This window comes from Protopterus annectens, chromosome 16.part0 (genome assembly GCF_019279795.1).
Source record: "Protopterus annectens isolate FY-2018-M chromosome 16.part0, PAN1.0, whole genome shotgun sequence".
NCBI classification, from domain to species: domain Eukaryota; kingdom Metazoa; phylum Chordata; order Ceratodontiformes; family Protopteridae; genus Protopterus; species Protopterus annectens.
This window is the reverse complement of record NC_056750.1, coordinates 561,685,477-561,707,031: the sequence shown is the minus strand read 5'-3', so window position 1 is coordinate 561,707,031 and position 21,555 is coordinate 561,685,477. Positions and strand designations below refer to the sequence as shown.

At 39.8% G+C, this 21,555-nt stretch overlaps 1 protein-coding gene across 1 annotated transcript in view; it reads right to left on the bottom strand.

The window, feature by feature from the left end:
* The window catches only part of ASS1 (argininosuccinate synthase 1), a 681,159-nt gene that overhangs the window by 194,109 nt on the left and 465,495 nt on the right, over positions 1-21,555 (bottom strand). The window lies entirely within an intron of this gene.

Genomic DNA, 21,555 nt, shown 5'->3' with positions numbered 1-21,555 from the left:
TCTGCAGGTTCCTTGTAAAGGCTTTCCACATTTTCTCTATTTTCTTCTCAACTCCCCCAAAAAATATGGTGGCTGACAACTGCCAGCAACGTGGCACAAAGGAATAAAGCCCCGACTATGGCCCAGGTGACTCAGGCTCAATTAGCAGCTATGGCATCTGAGGTGCTTGCATGGAGGGAAAAGAGGGAGAGGTGCACGCATGCAGTACACAATATGGTTAGGAGGTGCATGCATCCAGTACACAATATGGTTAGAGTCTAATTGTTGAGGCTGGGAAAACCACTATGGACTGTTCCTGAGGTTGGGTAAGGTGGTTTGTGGACGTGAATAGCAGATCGACACAGTCTTCCCACAGCATGTCTTACTTACAGGGTGTTACTGGCCATGTGCAAGAGGGGGATAATAGGTGAAAAGTACCCCCTTCAGCAGTATGATGCAGACCCGGGATGTCTTGATCTCTTTACCATACCATATCTTATTGGATCTAGTCTGGGATGGGAAAGAGAGATGGAGATCAAGGAGAGGCACTAGGATCCACAGATGATCAAGTGCAGGAAAAAAAAAAAGGTGAAAAAAATAACTTGGTGGACAAGCTACTCTTTACTTCTCACGTGTATTATACAGCCTTGTGCCTTGGCCTGCATGCACAACAGGAGAAAACAATTTGTGGAGGATCAGATCGCCTACCTAGTTAACAAATGAATAAATCAGATTGTTGTAAACTGCCAGAGATATGATACTAGATTTAATTCCGTGAATAAAATCTCATAAGTGGCAACTTTTCAGTACTTTCCACAAAATATACAGTTTGGTCATTTTTTTCCCAAATGTCTGTTTATGCACTATCATTACTTCAGATCCAGGCCACAGTGCCTTTCCTTCTCCAAAAAGAGGTTTTATTCTTGCCATATAAAACTAAAATTGAGAGTTATCCTACCACTTGTTTAAGTTTAGAGTGGACAAGGTTTGAACTTGTTGAGTGCAGTCCATAACAGTGAACGTCTCAATCAGTTTTTGTATTCTGAATCACTGTTTGTGTGGCTTCTGACTGCATGACTGAAATAATTCATTAAGTTCAGGCTTTTGGCTTTTCTCTGCACATGCTCCACCACAGAGTTACTTTATATAAGTAATGGGGTGGCGAGGCAAACCCTCCCACATGGGGGTGAAAAGGGTTGCCCCCTGCAAAAAAACACATTTTTATTTCTTTTGCTGATTTGTGTTTCTTCCTATTGAAGCTTCAAGGAATGTCAGGCTGATGAGACATAAGAGAAATATATTCTAGCACTCACATGAATATTTTGTAACTATTTATGAATTAACAAATATTATACGCGTTCTAACATTTCATGATGGAAGTACTGAAAAGTGCTATATTATAATGCTACATTAAACTAGCTGACTGCAGCATCATAAATTTATTTTCAGCAGTTTTAAGCTTAACTGATAATATAACACCATTTCACAGAAGGCCATGATTGTAACTGCTGCTGTTTTTTTTAGATAGAGAACAAACTGTTCCATGCATTTAAGATATTTTATTTTTGCTATATAAAATCACCCTTCAAGCTACAAAACATATTTCTTATAGTTTACTGAGATTGCCAAAAAAATCACTGGGCAGATTTAACTGTTACCACTGCAAACAGCTATATTCATGACTAGGCATTTATACATTTACTTTAGCAATGCAGGTTCCAATACTGAATCAACACATGCCTGAAGGTTTACCTTCAGAGCACCTTATGTTGGCAGTATGTCTCCTTTTTACATATGTGACAACCATCCTATTTGACTGCCTTCCAAGTCACTGTCCTCCATATAATGATGCCGTATGAATACAATGGAGATGCATGCAGCAGATAACTCCGATCTTTATTTTTCAGTTCTGCATTGTCTCAAAGTTCCTCACTTTGCTGGCCACAAATTTTTAACCAATACTGTTGCATCCAACTATGAAGCAAGTCAATATCTAGCTACAATTTTGGAATTAATAAATGATTTTAGCTAGTGTTGCAAAACGTAAATATAAAAACTTCCAATCTAGCCTTCATGCTCTGATATAGTATTATTATTATTATTATTATTATTAATAATAATAACAATGAAGTTGCTTTGTTCACCCATTTTCAGTGCTTTTCAGTTAGAATGTTGGCAGTCAGCCTTTAGAACACAAGAGCAAATTAACTGGGTTGTAGCAGTAGAGCAGCCCCCCCCCCCCAAAAAAAAAAAAAATAAGGTCGGGTGGCATGATGCCAGGGTAATGCTATGGGCTAGGCTTGCAAAGGCTTCAGGGCCATTAGCCTAGTACACACCTATGAACCTATAAATGTTCTTACCAAAGCAGCTGCTCTATGACAGTGACAGGACACTCCTAAATGGGTCTTTGGCTGGCCTGAATCCCATGCAGTAAAACACTGGGTGGAAGAAGCCAGATGGCTGTCTGACAGCACAGCTTAAGAAGGTTGTGGCCCAAAACAGTCTTTTCAAAAAATGCCAGACTCCCAGAGTCATGGTCAGGACCTTTAAAAGGTGTGCACCAAAGACCAGCTGGCCATGGTGCAGATGTAATTAACATATTCTAGAAGCAAGCAGTGGAGGCAGCCTCTCCCCTTCTGCAGTGGGCCCTGACTGTAGCATTTTTCAGCACAATGTTCACTCCTGATGGCAAAAGGTAATGCAACTGGGAATCTGCATAGAAATAACCTACTTAGGAACCATAAGCCTATCCTCCTTGGAGCAAAGTAGACAACCATCTGTGCCATTTTCCTAAACTTGTGCACATTTTTCAGGTAACACCTGAGCTTGTGGTAAACATTCAGGTGCAAAGGTCCATCTTTCCCCTGCTCTTTTGTCCTGGAAAGAAAACATGGTGTTGAAGGGACTGTTTAAATCCACCTTCAAGAAGAAATCACTGATCCGTGTGAAAAGCCAAATATATCTCTGTACAAATGAGGGCCTGAAAATCTCATAATTTGACTACAGATACAATGACCACTATGAAAAGCATTTTTTAAGAAACAAATAATAGGTTAGAATGAGTGCATACACTCAAATGAATGAGGAGCACGTCTGTCATTCATAAAGTTCACGTTCTTCAAAAGGAGGACAAAGATACAACACTCTACTGAGAAACTATTTGAACAGCCAGTACTGGACTACAATCTTACCCTCCATGAGGTTATAACATGCAGAAACAGCTGACACATGTACCTTAACCAGTGGAATAAATGAAGTCCAAGTTAAGGTCCTCTGCAAGCAGGCCAACTGTGCTGATACTGCTCCCCCAGAATGATAACGGTTACTACTTGCAGGCACTTGTGAAAGAATGCATTGCAGCCTCAAAAACCTCTGAGGCCCTGGCCATGAACCTGGATAGAATTTATTTATTGGTTTCATACTGGGTCAGTAGACTGGTCCAAAGACCATTTTCAGCCACCACCAGGGAAAAAGGCAAAAAAACAAATTGTGTCATGCATTATAAGATGACGATTACTCAAATAGTAACAAACAATTTTTTACAACAAATAGTGCAATTTTACAAGAGCAAGATACATGATTACATTCTTAACTTGAATATTGAAAGAATAAGCTGGACAATAATTGCTCATGCTTTTAGTAGAACAAAATGCATGTCATTTTGCAAAAGTTTTGGTCCCTTGGATGTTCAGCAGGTTTTCATTAGACACCTAACACTGAGCCAGAGTCAGCTGGTACAGCAGGCATTGGCAGCATTCTTTGTGTGTGCAAGGAGAGTTACCTGCATTGACAGGGCATAATTACCTGAATGTTTGCTCTTCTTGGCCGCTGTGATGTACAAAAGACAATTTTAGCAGCTCTTCCCCAAACTTTGTGAGAAGGTGCTGAATAAATTTAAATTGGTGGGAATGTGAAGAGAAATCTCTCATGCCGCAGGATAACAAAAGTGTCCACTACTACCTTCCCCCGTCCTGACACTGAGCACAAGATGGGGGATGGCTTCTTCTTCTAGAGTGACAAAAGGGTCACTCTCTGGAAAAGCCCCACTTTTGGAATACTTGACACAGACATGGCCACGGAATCAGCAATTCCACAAAACCAGAGGAGTGTCACCCAAGTCTACCAGCATATCCTTTTACCAGAAATGTGAGCCACTGGAACAGATATGCTTCCCTGTAAAAGGGATATGACTTTGTGCATCCTTTCTAGTTTAGATACTGTACAAAATACTAGTCATGCAATTGGATGAAGCAAGGCCCCAGGAGCAGCTTCTCTCTAAGGCTGTCAGGACTAAGATGACCACTCTTAATTTTAACTGGTTGATGTAGATCCTACCATTTTGGGGGATACACACTCCTTGCACTGTGTGAGAGCTTTGTGCAAGAAATACTTCTATTATTTATGCTGCCTGCACAAAGGGAAGGTTCATCAACATTTTGGTGAAATTTTTTACAACTTCGGGGAGGCAAAATGCGCTTGATACCAGAAGAAAGTCTATATACTTGTGCTGACACTGGTGCCATTGCCATCTCAAAATGTACAAAATCCACTGCAACACCTCTAATCCCTGAGCATGCAAATGGCACCATGAAGACTATGGTAGGCAATAATCTCAGAAAGAGGAGCACAGTCCAAACCTGGACACCATACTATGTCCTCAACCAGATGGCCAAGGACATGATCACCTTGGCCCTTTGTAAATGTAGGTAAGATATGACACTAGGGGATGCCCAACTCTAAGCTTATAAAGGCAATGTTTTGAAAAGGCATCATAACGGCTTTCTCCAGTTTTCAGTGAATTCCAAAGGTTGTAGACATAGGAGTGTCCACTGCAGGGACATTTCCAATGGATTCCCTAGATGGGACCAGCAAAAGACAGTTATATGAACAGGACTTTTAGATGATGATAGCAAGAATGGTGATGCAAACTGTAAGAGCTGCAAAAAAGAACTAGTTGGCTCAGATGGAGGTAGGAGGGAGGCGGCAGACTTGCATATCCCATGTATTAGATCACAGCATGCATTGAAACAGGTATGTGGACAAATGCTATGAAGGAGCCACCAGTAAGGATCCTTGATGTTACAAACTTAGTTTTTGTTATTTATAAAGGCGAAGAGCAACATGGTTAATTGGCTCCTTTCACTGGACTGAGTTTATTTGGTAAAAGAAAATAACACTGTAACTTTTAAACTTTGGTACAAGCCACGGTTGTCCACGATTTCAGTTATGCCATTTATACTGCCACATGCAGTTCAGCAGCTGTAGGAATATAAAAGAAAACAATTCCCACTATTTCCAAAAAGTGCACTGCACAAGGGCTTAAATTCTAAGTACAAATCCCATGAGTTAGGACTGAAAATGCTACAAACTGTACGATGGTTACGGTCATTTCCAGGGCACAGCATTCTTTGCTGTGTGCCCCATCCCATGAGTTGAAAGCTGCTGGGCAAGATAATGGGACAGAAGCTCAAGTTAAAAACATGGAGATCAAGGTGAAGACAACATCAGGTACACCATGATCACTTGTTTGTCTCCTGAAGAAAAGTGAATGTGGAGCCATTTTGCCTAGAATGAAATTAAGTTTACATATACTTGGCTGCAAGTGGCATTATCTTACCTAAAAGTACAAGCTAGAAAAGCAAGATGTACTTCAGATGTGGGACACAATGTCAAGTGACTGTGTGACAATCTGGGCATACAAAGGAAATTAAAAAAATACAAATGGCCAAGAATGCAATGTATAATTTTACTTTCATATAAAACAAAGGTTATATTAATTACAAAAATGTATACCATGCCTTTGCAGAGCAGCTGGCAAATTCTAACTACACAAAAAATTGTGGACAGAGGCAGATTAATGAATACCTAACAAATATGTAATTTCATGACATTAATATCCATTACCACATTAGCTATGCATTTCAGAATTAGTGTCCCTGAAAGTTAACTCATTTCTCAGCTACAGTACAAGATGGCAGACGGTAACACAGGCGGTAGTAATTGCATTACATAACTGTTTCTATCAACAACAGTCTGTCACAGTGCCACTACTTAACAGCTCATGACGGCACATTCTAGCATAAACTTTGTAATGCTGCTGCTACTGCTGTTGTAACAAACTGAGCCAAGCTGCTAGTAGGGCTAACCAGCAGTCTTGCTGGCTGGGAAGATATGCTGGCCACTTGGCAAAGGAAAAGTTTCAACTCCAGGCCATCTGCATAGTCCAGTGAACAGAGGTGTTCACACTGTACTGTTTCATACCAGAAAAATAAGCATAAAAAGAACAGAGCAATTCTATCATATGCTACATAAGAGAGGGATCAAAGATGTTGGGCATGATAACAGCAATTATCATTAATTGCTATTAACACAGACGCCTAATTAGTAGTTGAATGCAAACCTTAATTATGGAGGAATCATCCCTTTCCGCCTTTTTGCAATAACATGAAAAGAATCTGCTTATTAGTCCCCTTTAACAGGCTCAATTTAATTCGCCCAAAGGCAAATCAAACATTTAAACTGCATCGCTGGCCCACAGCCCATTTGTAAACAATTGTTTTAGCTATGGTTCAAGAGCTGATCCTTTGCCATGATTATTTATATGTAAAAAATAAACTTCTGAAATTAACACAAAACTTTTAGAACCACAACAGACACCATGCTAAATACTAATAGCACAATATCACACCTAATTGGCAGCTTAAAAGTACCAGTCCATGAACTAGACTTATATAATAAGTGTGTGTATATATATATATATATATATATATATATATATATATATATATATATATATATTACAGAAGTGTGTAAAACTCATGTGTGAATACACTCCAATCATAAGTCTACTTAACTCTGAATAATAACTAATTGTTAGGGTTACCTATCCAATCAGATATAAGGCATAATAAACTGGTCTTGAATTTGTGCTCGACAAGCTCACATTTACTTCATTTCAAAGCAGAATTCATGTCTGTATTATTACGTTGCCCTACCATGCTACACTAGAGTTTAACAACTAACAGTACAGTCACACCCGAAGAATTTCAAACCAAATGCAGTTATTTCCCCATTATTTTAAAAAAGGTCATGTGTTTCATCTCATAAAGGACAAGTAACATTATAACCTAATGAGGGCCTGTCACACTTGTGTATATTCTGGATACAGTCGCCAAAACATAGTGAAGCGCATCTCCCAGAACCTACTCAACATAAATGCACAGATAGAATTAAATTTTATCAAACATACTGTGTATGTTCAGTTAGATCAGCATAAAAATACATTTTTATATTACAAAAATATGTTACGGATTTCTTTCTAAGGATCAAATATAAAATTCCAAAGCCCAAGGTTTACACCTGAAACATTCTTTCTTCACAGACATTTTCTTGGAAATGTTGCCATTTCTTTGGCCGATGGGTTGATTACTGTTATACAAATAACTTTATTTCACATTTACATTTAGGCTGATTTGGATTACATATACTTGGTTAAAGGAAGTCACATTGCAGCATTAAAACAGGTTCTTCCACTACGAAAAAACAACTAACCAACCAAACACACAAAACTGACGGTGTATTTGTACTTGGCTTGCAGAGCAGTCCTGGTGTGATTTATTTATTTAACAAAACACAAATGAATAAAGAAGTAAACGTGTCCCACCAGCTCGGTCAGCTATATATTCAAAACTGTGTGCTGCAAAGGCAGGACAAGAATTAAATCTACTGCAAAACTCTCACAGGGGTAGAAACTGAATGCAAACTCCAGCAGTGCAGCAACAAATAGGGCATGTCGTAGCTGTCTATGCACAGCTGAAAGCTACATATGGGCCTAACTAATGCAGGGTGGAGAACCTAAGTGAAATGTCTGGCTACAGTTGATGTACTAACAGATTAAATGTGAACATTATTATTGTGTAAGATGTATAGACATCTTTATCTGTGATGGTATACAATGCCTCCTCACCAATCATTGCATGCCAGAGCATACCAAGGGTCACATTCAAGTTAGCAAAAAAGGGGTGTTCCCTCCTTTTGATTAAAGCCAAGCAAAAAAATTGGTGGGTACCTATGAAATAGTCTGGAAACAGGTAAATCCACCAGAGTAGAGAAGGAAAACGGGAAGGTCTGTACACTTCCTAAACGAGTTGACCCTCTCATTGATCTAGTGCTTATGAAGATATGTTTAACTGCCTTTTCTTTCCATGCAAAAGGTCTTCAGTCACTATCTACAAAATACAGACCGATTTCTGTACAGTTGCACATTAATAGATGGAAGCAGCATATTTGTTAGAATGAAGGCTTTCAAAGCAATATAGCTTTGTCTACCCACTTAATGACCTGAGTAAGACTTGAAACAGAATATGAATTAAATTAGGCGCTCCGACACTGTGCAACATGTCTGCTTCGACATTGGAGGCCATATGCATGCTATAATGCCCAATGAAGAATGGACTCAAGAATAGTATGCTGTAGCACACCTCCCCTGCACTGAGATACCCTTTGCACAAACAGCAGATGCTGCTATATCACAGGAGAGCTAACTCAATTATCGCCCCCAAAAGGCTCCTCCCTGTTTTTATAACAATATACAAAAACAAAAAGATAGTCATAAAGGCAGGATTTGTTCAAGAGTGGCTTACGTTTTGCCAGAGCAAATGAAACAAAGCCAGTCAGATCTGTGAAATGTAGCAGTACACACAGCTTTTACATATTGATAAATAGATGCAACCTGCTGGGTAGTGCATTTGCTGGAACTGCATTCCCAATAACTGCCCTGTTAAGACTAAATTTGGAGGCTTCTATGGAAAGAAATGCATGATCTGTGCTTAAAATTTCTCTTAGCTTCACAAAAAAGAAACTAGTCTTTGCAAAAAGAGCCTGAATCAAAAATTGTTCAAGTAAAAGAAATAGCTAAAGCAGCCATTACCATTTACTAAAATGTAAATAGCTCAAAAACAGAAAGATGTGTGAATATGCACAGTTCAACACTGGACAGAACATAATGGAAATACAGTAAAATTTCATCCCTTTTGGGATCACACACAACCAGCTGGGCTACTGTCTCTTTCTGCTGGGCTGTGGAAGGTGGAATATGTCACAAGATGCATTCTGAGCAAAAGAATAGTCAACTTGTTTATATTTTATTAAACAGGTGATTGATTCCCCAAATAAGCATGCCATTACCCAGATGAGGCCAGTGATGCTTTACGCCTCATGAAAGTGAACTTGCAGTACATCTTGAAATGTACTGCTCTGTAGGTACTCACTGTATCCACAGATACCCAAGACAGACCTATGAAGTGTGCCTTTCTAACAATGTGGTTACTTGTGCTCTTTTACTCAGTGAAAAAAATCACAGTGTCTTCAACCACAGGAAGTAGGCCAGCATCTCCTATATCAGGATTAAGGGGAGCAATCGGCGTCATGGTGCTCAGTTCCTGCTCACCATTTACACTATGTGAACCTTGTATTAAATACAACATCAGTAAAACATCATTACAGTATAATCTTTGAAGATGAATTTAATTCATTGTACAGCTATATATATAAAGCCCCAGAATTACAGGAGGGCTCAAACAGGAATGAGAAAGGAAAGGAGAGTAAATAAGAGGCCAGAGGTCTGAAAGACCCGTGGATATTTAAATAATTACATATTGGTACTTTCTTTAAGAGAATATCTGGAATGGGCCCACCAAAGAGATAGGCTACCAAGCAACTCATAATTATACCTATATAAGAGGCAAACAAGCAGGTGTGAGTAACATCTTGTAAGAGAATTTCCTACAAACCAGCCTCACCCTCCTCTGTATAAACGTAAGTTATAGGGCTTACTGACTGTGCAAAGGGCATATGAATTGCTGCAACAGAGATATCTGCCAAACGCATTTGTAAAGCATCTATTAGAGTTAGCAATTATTCCACTGTAGTGTCCTTTAATTACATCACAAAGCATATGCTACGTCAGTTAATGGCAGAAAATAATGCAACTGCCAATCATTTAGGCAGTTTTTATTGTTTCTCTTTCCTTAGCAATCTATAGAATAAAGAAGATGAAAAGTTAGTCTGTGTTGTATGAAATGTTACAGTGAAGAAGGTAGAATCAAAGCTACTGTCACTCATCCACAAATGAAATAACATTCAGCTCTTTTCTACGCCTTCAGGAGTGATAAGAAACTACTCAAAGGATAGATTCAGTAAAACATCATAGACTAGACCACCATCAGGAGGAAACAAGAATTTGTTAACAAGAAAAAATGGTTACTATGAGTAAACTATAAAACTCTTTACACATGCAAGCCTGAAGTTCTGAAAAGTTTCTGTCTAAAGAAAACGACTACAAAAAGGAATGTTTTCCAAGATACAAACATGAGAGCTGCAGAAAAAGCTGTATCAAAGAAGGTTATAACCTATTCTTAATCACACAGCTCAGGTCATAAGTACATTTGGCCTGCACTGGGCTGAAGGACACGTACACTTAGACTGTACTGGGCTGGAGGACACATGTACACATAGCCTGTACTGGGGCAAAGGTCAAATGTATACTTAACCTGTACTGGGTCAAAAGTCCTAAGTATACTTAGCTTGTACTGGACTGAATGTTCCCCTTCCTTCAAAAATGAAAGGCAGCCTCAAATCAAAAGGTGCCTGAAGTAAGCCAATCAATCTAGGTCTGGGTCAGACTCAGGAGAACACTTAAATTCTGCACCCGGAGAGGAGGGCAGCATATGTTAAACACATTTCAAGTTTCTACCCCACTTTGAAAATATCTTTCAGAAAGGCCTAGTAGGAAAGGAGCTCTCCTAAAAAAAGCCATACTGACCTCCCAAAAAAAACCCCTGAAGGACATACAGGAAAACAATACTGTGTCAATATGGACCATTTGGGAAGAAGAAACACAAAATGGTGAACACAGTATTCAGATGTCAGGAGGGCAACCATGATAAATAATTGGTATTTTAGATATAACTTTTCCCGGGGAAATGGAAGAAGTGAGAGGAAAGAGGGACACAAGCAGAGTTTCCTCACTAACATTCTGTAAAAGCAAGATGACCTGAGAAACAACTATGTTTTCTCAGTTTGCAAACAAGCTGAGAGATGGGAAACCCAAGCAGCTGAGTGGAATTCTCTTTCCTTCCAGAGACAACCTGGGCCATCAGCAGAGCACATTTCCCAGGTAAATCTGAGTTGCATAGGTATAGACTACTGACTACCAGCATGGACACATGAAATGTCAGTCACTGCTAAACATGAGAAGTCGTCTTTCACAGGAATCAAGGAATTGTTACTCATTTTCATTTAGATACCATGATACACGCAGGCTTGTCTGATGTAATCTGAAAAGGCTCTGATACAAGCAGATTTCCACAATCTAAACAAAGTAGAGATTATGCCTCAGTTTTAGGAAATTGTCCAGCAGCACCTTTTCTAAAAGCTTTTATGGGTCCTAAGCAATAAATTGTCCCAAACTAGTTGCCATACCCCTATGGAATCATCTGTGATTAGGATCTGTCTCATGCTTGAAGGTCCTGTTCAATCACAGCCTCACCTCAGGTTTTATCACTGCCGAATGGTGCACTGCTACAGTCATCCCTCTCCACAAAGGAGGAGCGACTATAGACCCTGGGAACTATCTCCCCATTAGCCTGACGAGTCTGATTTGCAAAGCTATGGAACGCATCATCATGGACCTAATAAACAAGGATATAGGGAATCTCCAAACTCTGGATCCCACACAGTTTGGTTTTTGAAGGGTAGATCATGCCAGCTCAACTTGGTCAACTTCTTTGAGTCAGTCACCAGAGCTGTGGATGAAGGCAAGGTGGTTCATACAGCCTACCTTGATCTGGCCAAGGCTTTTGATACCATTCCCCACTCAGGAATCATAGAAAAACTCACTAAGTTTGGCATCAACCCCTATATCACTAGGTGGGTTCTAAACTGGCTCACAGATAGAACCCAGAGTGTGAAAGTAGTCAGATTGCTGATTAGTCACGAGTGGAGTCTCACAGGGTTTGGTCCTGGGTCCTCTCCTGTTTGGTATCTACTTCTCTGAAGTCCAGGCCAACACGAAGGGACTCTGGCTGACAAAATTTGCAGACGATTGCAAGTTGGGAGCTATTATTAACTCCCCAAGTGATGTTGACATCCTACAGAATGGCCTCACTGTGACCAACGACTGGTGTCAGAACCATGGCCTTAAGCTCAATGCCAAAAAGTGTGTCGTCATCCCCTTTGGGAAAAATCTGGTTCCCATGAATTACCACATTGATGGTAGTCCACTGAACATAGAAGGCATTATAAGAGATCTGGGAACACAGGTTGACAGCAACCTCTCTTTTGATCACCACATTGCCACTGTGGTCAGAAAGTCTGTCTATGTGGCACATCTCATTACTGAGGGTTTTGCATCCAGGAAAACAAAGGTCACTGTCTCCCTCTACTCCTCCCTCATTAGGCCAGTCATCGAGTACAATGCCCCATTTGCCATATACCTCACTAGGCACTTGCAACAACTGGAGAGGCCGCAAAAGTACCTCACAAAGAGGATCCTAGGCCTTAAACACTTGTCCTATATGGACAGACTCAAAAAAATCCAACTATTCTCTATCTCATATCGCCTACTTAGAGCCGATCTCTGCTTGACTTACAAAGCCATGTCTGACCCAACTCTGTTGGAAATGCTACATCTAAAGAAATCCCAATCCCTCCGCACCACATGCTCCAGAGACCTCAACCTCATTACCACAATTAACAGAACATGCTGGAGGGACAGGTTCATAACCCAGAGACTGCCCATGCTATGGAACAGATTTCCCATACATGTCAAGAAGAGCACCTTGCTGACCCTCTTCAAGAGAAATCTTTATGAGTGGATGGGAAACAGAAAATTCACCCCAGGGAAAACTCCAGTGGCTCTACTCGACAAAGGCACTGGGAACTAAGGTTGGATGCCACTATGCCAAGGTAATCCTATAGCTAGGCTTGTAAAGGCCCCAGGGCCATTAGCCTAGTACACACCTATGAACCTATGAAGTATGTTCAAAAACCCATCAAGACGGGGAATGCTGTCAGGGGTCCAAGATCAAAAGTGGGTCTAACAAGACATGATTGCTTAGCAGACACTGACAACTGATCTGTTGTTTGAGTTACTTAAGAAGATAGATTAAAATATACATAAAAATGCATTCTGATGGTAAGCCAAATATTAAAATCAAGACGTGCTTAAAGTGTGGCAAATGACCCACTCTGCTAAGGTGATGAGCTACAGAGCTTAGGCAGAGAGAAAGATGTACCTGTAGTAATGGGAGAAGCAGAGAACACTACAGATTCGATGAACTAGATAGTAGCAACTGGAACACTGGGGTGATCAGTCCCAGGTGAACAACAGGAACCAAATTAGCACTCAAAAACTTTAGGTACTTGTAATAAGCACATAATGGGCTTGTTACACTCAGTCCTCCCTAGCTAGGTCTTCTATTGAAGAGCAAAAGAAAAACACACACGTGCACACACACACATACACACACACACACACACACACACACACACACACACACACACACACACACACACACACTTTATTGTAATAAGCCAATATCCATCCAGTTGGCTAATAACAGTGAGATCCATGCTAATTCAAAAATAGAGCTCCGTGGAGGCAGGGTATACAGTGTAGTAAGCACTTTGCTACAGTTTAAATGAAGAAATGATACATATGTTGTAATGTGCAGAAGGGGGGTTGGCAGCAGGACACAGAAATGGGACCTAAATGGCTGGGGCAGGAGAGAGGTTTTATGTGTGTGTGTGTGTGTGTGTGTGTGTGTGTGTGTGTGTGTGTGTGTGTCATTCATCTGGCCACCTCGCTGGTGTGCCTGTAGGAGGAACAATAGGTTATTTTTTTTTTCCTCTTTAGTGGAAGAACTGGGATGAACAGTTTACACCACATGGAGTTCTATAGTACTTAGGTTTGACCACAAATCCAATACTGGCTTTTAAAAGCTAGTATTGCATTAAAAAATTATTTGGATGCTGGATGGCCAATCATGCTCACCTAGCACTTTGTATCCTGGACCACTGCCTCTCTTGCCCTGCCCTAGCTACACTTCTGGTATCTTAATGACTGTTTGCCTAGAAGAAGACGCAGCTAATGTTAAAGCCATGCAATGTGTCGCCACGTTGAATGACAATGACTTTGGTTTAACATTCTCATTAACTTTTAAGTAATAATTTTTAATCAATAGTTCCCCTTGACAGACTTCCACATATAGAATGTCTAGTACGAAAAACACCCTGCTGATGGCCTACAAGCTGATTCCCACAATGCATCTCTACCAGCATGCCTTAGTTGCTACATTTGTAAACTGAAGGGGCCTACTCTGAGACAAGTGATTTTTATGGATGAAATATGAAAAAATTTACTTCACTTTCAGTCATGCCTTGTAAATACTATTTACTTATAAATCTGTACTGACATCTTGTTAAAACAATATTTTTCTTTTTTTTTGTTAAACTATTTTTAATCTGTTGAAAATGCAATAAAATAACTAAGAAAATTGTGTAAGAATGATGACAGGTTTGCCCCTAGGTGGAACAAAAGACATTTATTACATGAAGCCAGAAATTCTGCTATAAATAAAAACCTGAAGTTATTGCAATATAACATCAGTAAAGAAAATGCACAAATCAATCAGTTACAGATTATTGCTATTTATGGTTAGAACTGCTAAAAACTGCGGTGTTGGTGGTGCTGCGGTAGCGTTGTCACCTCACAGTTAGACGTTGCCCGTTCGATTCTCAGTTAGAGTGTCTTCTGTGTGTCGACATGCATGAATGGGCGTTCCTTCGTTGAAGGTTGTGTGTTAGGCCTGGCAAGCCAGCACATAAAAATCTACTGCCAATCATTAGCGGATCGGAGTTCCGCTGTGGCGACCCCTAACCGGGAAAAGCCGAAAGACACAAACAAACAAACATGGTTAGAACTGCTAAAAAATCTAAATAATTATGGGGAATCTGTAACATTTTAGGCCTTTTAAACAAGAGAAAAACACTGATAAGAGAACATGTAATTTAAGAAGAAAATTATATATTTTATCTATTTTTGAAAAGCATGATGCACTAGCTTCAAAGATACATATTTTACTGTTTGTGGGGACTTGTCCAGTTAAAAATATAACAGGAAAATTGCTGATTTTTTTCTGCATCACTGTCAAGTTAATAGCTTGGCAATTGTTCCATAGGGAGTGAAAGGCCAGTGCACAAGTTACACAGACAGAAGTGCCTTCTTCAGCTTTATATACATTTGTCACATAATGAAAAGTTAGCACTGTGAACAGGATTTGAGAAGAAAAGGTAATAATAATTATTCCATGTTATGCTAAAATAAGCATCAGATCACTGGAGATTAGTCTTTGTGTTTGTTTGAGTTACATGCATTCAAAGAGCAGAAAATATGCATGTTTACTGTATTCCAGGCATGGGAATACACACCGATCTTAATGGTAAGTGACCTGCAGTGGAGAATGTTGGCAGGGAAGCTATGTGCTTTTGGTGGAGAAGCCAGACAAGATAACTTGAAGCCTTGCCTATAAGAGACTCTTGCTGCTTGTTGCAAAGCCCTCTCCTGTAAGTATTAAATCATCATCCAATTTACTGTTTACAGTGGGAGCCAGAAAGGAGCTTCCTTCCTGTATCCTCTGCTGGTTAGGCAAAATAACAGGTGTGGATACAAACTATGGCCTCTCATGGAATGTTGAGCTGATGACAGGATTAGAACTTCAACCAATGCAGTCAATAATGGAGACTGACCACATCCATGGAGCTGGCACTGCTGAATGGATTATAAAATTAAATAGCACACATAACAGAAAAGACCATTTTATTTAGTTATTTTATTCAAATTTGTCAGCTAGGGTAGATCACTGATCACTACTGACTAATTTTGATGTCAACTCGAGTAAAACAGTAGCAAAAATTTACAAAGCAATACAATGTGACAGTATAGACAACTCAGCAGTTGAAGCATTGCAATAGAAAACGTCTTTGTGTTTTTTCTGTGACATCAGCATCAAGTGACCCTGTGTAAAGCAAACATGTAAACAGAGAAGAAAGCCTGGAGCTGCTTCAGATAAAAAGTGACAAGCCATTTCACAAATAAACACACTTGTGCTTTCTGGCTATAGACGTGTAAAAATCACTTTTCCAATGGATAGGCACCATACAGTATGCTTACACTGCAGCCTTAAACTCTCTTTTTAAATAACAAGTAATCAGTGAAAAGCAAAGTTGCTTCCTCATCTGCAGCAAGCTGCACCGCTATTCAGATCAGAGTTAACGCATAGCATGGGTTTATTCACTGTAACTGTACTATCAAGACAGCAAAAAAATGGCTCATCACTGTAGTTACTAATAATCTATTATTCTCCACTAAAATGTTTGTTATAACTACTGAAAATCCTTTCAGCCAAAAACCTAAGTCTGTTACTCATGCAGTGTGCTACCTTGTAAGAGAAATGAAAGTCGTTTGCATTGGTGGGAGTGCACATAAAACTTACCAATGCAATTATCTCCACCACTATTTTGTAAACTACTTCTCTTGGTGAAGGTGGGGATGGTGGCAACAAGTTGACCAGGTTAGTTCTGATTTTCATAAACTTAGCAATAATCTCCAGATCACAGTGTGGAATCCCCCCTGAGTTTTCAGGTAAACACAGAAATAACCGCTTCAGTGTGATCTGTTTCTGGAGTGTGTCTAGTATACCTTCTATGGGATTTACTCAGGGGTCAACCTCAAAAAGTAAAAAACAAACAAAAAATTGTATTATAGAAATGGAAAACCTTTTATTATACAGATAAGGACTTAGTCTTTAATTTGTTAAGAAAGATGTCTTGGCTTAAAGATGAAAACCTTACCTTTATAATAAAAGTTTTTCCATTCCTATAATAGTGTTCTTTTTCAGTTTTCCTATTACGTTTGCTGTCTTCACTCTGTTTTTTGCTGCCAAACCTCAATAGCTACCCAAGCTATCTCAGATTACTCCTCTTAACGTGAGGGAGCAGTGGCTGCACTCTAAGGTCCTTTGTGCCAAGGCTCTAATTCTGCCATGGAGAACAAGCCCAGCTGCCCTGCAAAGGAAACACAGTTCTGCTGCTTGAATGTGTGCTCATCATTTTGGTCACTGCTCAAACTTTGTAGCTACACGTGAGGAAGGGGGCAATGACTGACCAATAAATTGAGAGCTTTATGCTGTGACTCACCTCTCATTTTATTATCACAGTTTGGCACAATGATTTCCTACGTTTTGTCACTGCAGTATGCTGGTCAATCTCCCAATACCTTCACACTGTAAAATGGCATTTTTTTATTACAATGAAGTAATGACATTGAATCATTTCCAAACAGGAAAGCATCCACAATCAGAGCTGTTTTTTTCAGCAATCCTCTAACCGATAAAGGCTCCTTGATTAAGGGGGTCCCAACTAAAGCCATTTTATTATTTTTATCAAACATTTCTCTAATCAACAAAAGTTTGTGCAAAACTTTTGACATTTAATAATTCAGAAATTTAGCTTGAGTATATGTTGGAGAGAAGAACCGCAATGTCTAGCAATGACACGATTACCTTAAAATCTATATGTGCCAGTTTCTGTACTCCATCCATTTAACCATTTGTTCATCAATCCATTCATACATCCACCCACCCACCCATCCATCCTTTCCATCCATACACACATTCACCCATCCATTCATCTATCCATCCTTTCCATCCATCCATCCATACACACATCCACCCACCCATCCATTCATCTATCCATCCTTTCCATCCATACACACATCCATCCATCCTTTCCATCCATACACACATCCACCCATCCATTCATCTATCCATCCTTTCCATCCATCCATCCATACACACATCCACCCACCCATCCATTCATCTATCCATCCTTTCCATCCATCTATCCATTTACATGTCCATACCTCCACCCACCGACCCATCCATCCATCCATCCATGCATCCCTACATCTTTCTATATTTCCATCAATTCATTTATTTGTTGTTCAATCAATTCAATCCATCTACTCATCCAACCAACCATCCAGCTAGCCACTTTTAACACTTCTTTTAGCCAGTTCAGGGTCAGAGGGATGCAAAATCCTGTCCTAGTAGAAATGGGCATAATGCATCAATCAACCATTGACTGGATCCAAGTGTAACATACAGGACACATGAACACTCGTATAAGCAATGCACACATCTATGGACAATTTCAACATCACTACTTCACCTATCTGCACATCTCTGGTATATGTGAAGAAATCAAAAACTACTAACAAAACCCCAGAGAGACAGTGAAGCATTGGAAACTCCCCACAGAATATATCCCAGTCATGACCTGAGCCACATGAGACAGTAAGATTAATCACTGCACCACTGCCTCTACATCACCCTCTCTTTCTCAAGCTGAACCTTATATTTTCTGTAGATCTGAGAGCCCCCTGACTCTTGTGCTATTATCCTTTGACTTTGTTAATTCTGCTGGTGTCCCCACTAATTGTACTTCAACCTCCAGAATCTGGGAACTTTATTACAATCCTCTAGCCCAGATTTCCTGAATGAATCCCATTCTGTTATTAAATCATAATATTGTGGACTCCTGAGACTGCCAATTCTGATGGCTAGTTCTGACTCCTGTAATCCTGCTACAGTGGTATCTAACTCTTTTTAACATGGCAGTGGCTCTTCGCTTGCAATCCTAATGCCCCTCCCCAGTTTTCATAATTCTGCTAAGGGCTTTCTGACACCTTTAACCCCTATGTTTGTACTCAAAGTATATTAATTTGGTTGCAAACAGTGACTGTTTCAGTTATTCTAGGGCCCAACTGTTCTGTTATCCTTGTAGAGGCCCCAGAATTATGATTATATTTCACCAATACATTATGTTGATTGTTTCAATCCATCTGTGCACCTCTGTCTTAGTAGCTGCTGACACATTACTGAACTGTAGAGGTTTGCCTTCAGCTGATGAGTTACCCAAGTCCTGGAGGGTTATGCTGGGACTACTGGAATTAACAGAAGTGGTCCAACAATAACTGCCTGCAGCATATTCTCAACAATGCTCTATCTGGCCAAGAAGAAGTAAATTGTTAAAGAAAGAACCCAGTGCCAAAAAAAGATGATAGTGCAAAGAAGCCAAAACATGTTGGCAGCCTAGATTAAGGTGTGGATGTATCTACATGTTATGGTAGTGGCTACAGGATGAGTGTTTATTCCAAAAACATAGGTGCTTAATGCCAAGGTACTGGCAGCCTGGGGCCAAAGGGCTGTGTTGAAGATACATGCATTTTGGATACTAAGTGATCGGTTCTCTGTGACAGTCATCTTCCACAGTAGACCAAAAGGAGACAACATTTAAAGAAGAGCAAAGTTCTAAGAAGTAGTCAGGACAGCTTTAGTGGCTGCTGATCTGCAAAAAACATGTCATAACTTTTAAGCAGCAAATAAATAAAGAGTGCTTGACAGAAGCAGTGAGATAGAGAGGCCTGACTGTAACCTGGGTGACTAGGGCTTGATTATCAATCTCCGAGATGGAAGGAGTCGGTTTTAGACAGGGAGGAGTGAAGGGGCATGGCCTGCTTGTCTCTAATGTGGAGAGGGTGGGTAATGCATGCATTTGGAAGCACACAAGGCAGTGTGTTCTCCCTGGTCGAAACTGCAGAGAGGCCACCACTCATGCTGTAAGAGGAGCAAAAGTGCAGGGTTGCTTGCAGGCAATACCCCTTACAGAAGTGAAAGATGTTCCTTATGGTCAGTCCACTGTATGCCCTCACCCTGGCACATCAATGAGTACACACACATTAGGGCAGGGGAGAAACCACCCTTGATGACCTCCTGGATGATGACCATACTCTGTTGGCTCTCACTTGGTATGAATGGGCTGACTGACTCAACAAGGGAGTAATGGTGAGCAGGCAGTGGGGAGGGATCTGCAATACATAAATAAATAAAATGAAAGTGTGTTACATTCTCTATGGTCTCATTCAAAAGTTATTGTCAAAATTAACTGTTGCAGAACCAAACGGATGAAGATCCACTGATAAAGAGCAGAACAAACTTTAAGAAATGAATAATCCAGTTAAAGGGTTCAAAAACTAGATGGATGTTGCCCACTACAGGAAAATTGCATGTTGTCTTTAACTGCTTTGTGAGGGAAAAAAAGGGCAGGCCTGTCCAAGGATCATTTCAAAGAAAACCTGTTACGCCAAAGACTGATGCCATGTGAAAGAAAGAATGCAGTTCACTGCTTTGTGTGCATTTCAATAAGAAAGCAAATATAATTGCTGTGCTCTAATATCTCTGCCTCCCAGCTCCAGGATTTGGGGTTCCACCCTACCCTTTTATAACTGCCTTTGTGGAGTTTGCGTGCATCAGTGTGGACTTTCTCCAGGTTCTCCACTTTTTTCCCCATCCTCAAAAAAAATAAATAAATAAATAACTAAAAAAAAACACTTGGTTGACTGGCAACTATAAACTGTTTACATTTACACCTTATTCTTGCTGCCTTGGCTTGTAGCAGAAAGCAGTGTAAGAAGGACCAGTTTACTGAATTGGTTGATAAATGAAATTAAAGACATCCTGAATTCCTAGAAGTGTTTGACAAGTGTCGGAAAAAGTAATTACATTGTAGATTTGACTGTAACTAATTTTTAATGTCTTCGGACTTCTGGATTTAGAAAATAGCCTTTAAGGGCAGTTACCAAACAGATTACCAGAATGAAGTCCTTGGAGTTGCAAAAAGTCTAATGTGGGAAATGTCAACAAGAACGCAACAAATCTCACAGGGATCCATTTTCATGAACCTGCCTGCTACATGAAAGTGTATTTACCCTACAATCAGTGTCACTGAGACAAGGAAACTAACCAAACTTGAACACAGACATAGGTATGGGGAAATATGGTGAAGCAAATAAAATACACAGCACACAACCAGAGGTGGTTTACAGTACCATTTCTTAATAAAAACTATTGGCTGGAATGAAGAGGTTTTTGAATACATGCTTATCTTTATACCATCAGCATATAATACATCCAAGTAATGTGCTCGTAAAGCTCTATTAGCTAAAAAAAAAGTTCATTATGATCTTAACATGTCTATTCTCTACTGTGTGCGATGAAAACACCACCCCCTGAAGAAAACTGGTGATATTTTGATCCTTATTCTACAACTGTGAGCATCAGACAAAAATTAATCTCACAACCAAACAAAAAAAAAATACTATAAATGTAATTTGAATGGGCTATCAAATATGCATATAAGACAGACAAAGACAGACACAGTGTGCGCGTGTGTGTCTGTGTGCATGTCTGCATACATACATGAAAAAAGATGTCTGCTCATTAAAGAAATAAAAACATTAAACTTATCTGAGTATCTTATGAGTGGTTTAAATATAATACATTTGTTAACATGGTCTTCATTAAGATAAATGGCAACAGCACTCATGTAAAAAAAATCTTGTTAAGTTCTCAGGCACTGAAAACAGAAGCAGAACTTTTTGCACCACTTATGTCCCAG